This window comes from Penaeus monodon, chromosome 35 (assembly GCF_015228065.2).
Source record: "Penaeus monodon isolate SGIC_2016 chromosome 35, NSTDA_Pmon_1, whole genome shotgun sequence".
Classification (NCBI taxonomy): domain Eukaryota; kingdom Metazoa; phylum Arthropoda; class Malacostraca; order Decapoda; family Penaeidae; genus Penaeus; species Penaeus monodon.
The window spans coordinates 27,191,817-27,196,537 of NC_051420.1; positions in this window are offsets into that span (position 1 = coordinate 27,191,817).

Genomic DNA, 4,721 nt, shown 5'->3' on the forward strand with positions numbered 1-4,721 from the left:
TTTCTGTCTTTTCTTTTCTTTTTGTTCTCTGTCTCTTCCTTTTGCTCTCCCTCTTCTCTTCTCTCTTTTTCCTCTCTCTCTCCTCTCTCTCCTCTCTCCTCTCCTCTCTCTCTCTCTTCCCTCTCTCTCTCTCTCTCTCTCTCTTTTTTTTTTTAGATATATATATTATATATTATATATTTTTTATTTTTTTATATTTTTTTTATTTTATAATATAAAAAAAAAATATTATTTTTTAAAATTATAATTTTAATATATATATAAATAATATATATATTAAATTATATATAATATATTATATTTTATTATTATATATATATATATATATATATATATATATTATATATATATTTTATATATAATTATATTTTATATATACTTTACTAATATAAAATATATATATTATATATATTATATATATATATATTATATATATATTATTATATATATATTTTATAGTGCCACAATTTTTCCCCTTTCTTTAAAATCGCTCTGAGTATCTTGACGCACTGAAAGGGGGTTTATTGCAATTTCAACTGCAAGTCATCGCCCTAAAAAATTTCCAAACATTCACCCGGGTCATCACTATAATCTTATCGATTTGCATACCCCCAAAGTTCATCAAAAAAAAGAAACCCCACGGGGGCCTTTTCCCTTTTTCCCTTTTTTTTTTTTCTTTCGTTATTAATTTTCTTAAAAATTTTTAAAACGAGAGGAAAATACTGCTGGGAATGTTCGGAAAACGTTACTCCGTTGCAACCTCTGTACGAGACACGAACGAAACCGTTCGGTGTGTGGTTGGTGTGGGTGTGTGTGTGTGGGGTGTGATGTGTGGTGTGTTGTGTGTGGTGTGTTGTGTGTGTGTGGGGGTGTGTGTTTGTGTGTTTTTGTGGTGGGGTGTGTGTGTGTGTGGGGTATGTGTGTTTGTGTATGTATTATGTATGGGTGTGTTGTGTGTTCGGTGTGCGGGGTGAGGTGTGTGTGTGATTATGCAGTATGTATGTGTGTGTTCGGTGTTTGTGGCTTTTGAGTGTGTGTGTGTGTGTGGGGTGTGTGTGGGGTGTAAGTTTGGCTTCGTGTCTGAGGGATGTTTTAACCTGACCCGCGATTCCCTTTTTTTTTGAAGTGTTTTTTATTTACAAGGATTTACGACTTGTTTTTTTTAACTCTTCTTTTTTTTGTAGCTTTTGTTGTGCGAGGGTGTATTCTACTGTTATCTGTCTGTCTATCTATCCACACACCACACACACAACACCACACACACCATATATATTTTATATAATAATATATATATATATATATATTATATATTTTAATTATTATATACATATTATATATTATATATTATAATATATTATATATTATACATATATATTTATCTATTTATATATATATATATTCAAAATATAAGGTGTGTGTGTGTTATATATATATATATATAATAATATATAATATATATATATATATATATATTTATATATTATATATATATATAATAATCGCTAAAACCCAAATATACTTGTTTTCGTTTATTTAATTATCTATTTTTTCTATCTATTCACTGCCATTTATCGCTCACGTAAAGTAAAATACCTTCACATATAAGCATGATCACACAGACAGCGACGCGCGCAGTTGCTACACACACACACACCCCAACACACACACACCACACCACACACACACCAAAACCCCACACCACACAACAACAAAAACATATATATATATTTTTTTTTTAATAATAATATAAAATTATATATATTATAATATATATATATATATAATATATATATATATAATATATAATATATGAAATTCCATTTTTTACGCATGATGTCGTGTAAAAAATTTTTTTTTGTGTGTTTCCAAGAGAGCTTTTGGGAAAACGGTTTAGAGAAAAAAAGTGGTAATGAACGCCTTTAAGTCAAATGTTTTTTAACCTCTTCCCCTTATCTAAACACAAAGATTTTAAGAACAAGTATCTGATTCTTGATAAAACACAAGAGCTGTTTCGTGTCCTGGTCTTCTGGCGCAACTGTTCTTCTGTGTTCATTCTCTGTTCTTGAATGTGTTATTCTGAGCTGTTCTTCCTCGCGAATGAAGGAACAGAAGGTCATTTCGTAGCAACTCGACCCAAGGTGACCCGGGGCTGACCCGAGATGCAAGTCAGTGTGCAAAGATGGCAACGTGACCTCATTCTTGCAAAGATTCTTCTCCTCCTTCTCTCTCCCCCTCCCTCCTCCCTCCTTACCCCCTCCCCCCTTCCCTTCCCTTGTCTCTCCCCCCTCCCTCCTCCCTCCCCTCTCCTTCCTCCCCCCCCCCTTTTTCTTCCCTTGAACTCTCCCCTCCCTCTTTCCTTTCCCCTTACCACTTTTTCCCCTATCTCTTATCTGTGTTCGTCCTCTATCCTCTCCTCCCTCCTTCCTTCCCCTTCGCCCCTCTCTCCTTCATCTTTGATCTCCCCCCCCCCCCGCTTACCACAACTCCCTCATTCCTTTTCCCCTCCCTTTTCCCCTTTCCCCTTCCTTTTCTTTTTTTCCTTCTTTTCAAACCCCTTTTTCCTCCTCCCCTCTCCCTTCCCCCCTTCCTCCCCATCTCCCTTTTTCTTCCCCCTTCCCCCTTCCTCTCCCCCCCCCCTGTTTGAGCCCCCGTTTTTTTCCTGCCCCCCATTTCTTTCCCTCCCAAAATTCCCTGGTTCTACCCCCCCGGGGCAAGGGCGCGGGGAGGGTCCGTGGGGGGCCGGGACGGGTCGCGTCGCTGTTTTTTGTTGCTGTTGTTGTTGTTGTTTTTGCTGTTTCTGTTGTTGTTTTTGTTTTTGTTGTTGTTTTTGTTTCTTTTTTGTTTTTTGTTGTTGTTGCTGTTTTCTGTTGTTTTTCGCTGTTTTTTTTATTTCTGTTTTTTTTGTTATTGTTGTTGTTTTTTGTTGTTTTTATTGTTGTTATTGTTGTTTTATTGTTGTTATTGTTGTTGTTGTTTTTTATTGTTGTTTTGTTGTTATTGTTGTTGTTGTTGTTGTTGTTCATCATTACTGCTGTTGTTGTGTTCTTTATTGTTGTTGTTTGGTGATGTATTTGGCTGTCCTTGTTATTTTTGCTATCTTTGTCATTATTATTGTCGGCGTTGTTATCATAATCGCTGCTGTTAATGCTTTAATTCTCTTTAGTGTCTCTTTTGCCTTGGCTTTGTCGCCGTCATCATCGTAATATCGTTATTGCATCGTCATCATTATCATTATTATTACTATCATCACTATTCTTCTTCTTCTTCTTCTTCTTCTTCTTATTATTATTATTATTATTATTATTATTATTATTATTATTATCATGATAATAGTAATAATAATGATAATGATAATAATAATAATAATAATAATAATGACAACAACAATAACAATAATAATAATAATAATGATATAATATATAATTTATATATATAATAATATAATATAATAATATAATAATAATAATATTTATTATTATTATTATTATTATTATTATTATTATTATTATTATTTGTATTATCACTATCATTATTACTATTATCATTACTATCATTATCATTATTATTAGTATTAGTTTTATCAATATAACTATCATTATTGTTATCATGGTTATTACTACTATTCCCATTATTATGATTATTATCCTGATTATCGTCTTCATCATTTCCATCTTCTTCAACACTATCTTCATCAACATTTTTACTATTGTTATTATCATTATCGTTACTATTATCATTATCATCATTATCGTTACTATTATCATTATCATCATTATTGTTATATTATTGGCAATTCCACGTAGGAACAGATAACGATTGACATATTTGGTATTTGAAATTCAAGGTTCTGCATAATTCTTAAATTTAAGTTGCATATTGCAGACTTCATTCATAAAGTCTCCAAAAAAAAAAAAATCTTAGAAATTGACATTGAAATACATATTAGAAACACTCCGATTCACACACTCAATCAAGATTTAATAAAAAAAAAAATCACGATTCTTTTTATTTACGTTTTTTTTTCTTCCCCCCCCCCCCCGACCAAGCGAACGTAATTGCAATAATGAACAGAAACGAGCGAGGAAAAAAAAAAAAAAAAGACCAATTAGCGTTTTCTTCTCCCCCTTAAAGGTGAACACGCAAGTTCCGTTAAATTAACAAGTCGAGTTGGCAAGACCTGGATCATCTCCTCTCATTTTTTGTCGCGTTTTGGCGGATCAAGTCACGCTTGGTTACGTCAAGTCGCGTCAAGTCGCGTCGCGAGTTTGGTTATTTTCGTTCGGACTTGGCCTTGGGGGGGAGGGGGGAGGGGGGGAAGGAGGAGGAGGAGGAGGAAGATGAATACAATAATAGTAATAATAATAACAATAATAATCATAATAATAATAATAATAATAATAGTAATAATAATAACAATAATAATTATAATGATAATAATAACAATAATGATAAGAAGAATAAGAAGAAGAGAGAGAAGAAGAAAAAGCAGAAGACGAGTAAGATGAGAAGAATGAAGAGAGAAAAGAGGAAGGAGGAGCAAAGGAGAAGGAAGAGGAAGGAGGAGCAAAGGGAGAGGGTAGAGAGAAGAGAGGCAAGGGAGAGGAGAGATGGAAGAGGAGGCAAGGGAGAAGGAAGAGTAAGGAGGAGGCAAGGGAGAAAGGGGAGAGGAAGGAGGAGGCAAGGGAGAAGAAGAGAGGGAAGGGGGAGGGAAGGGAGAGGGA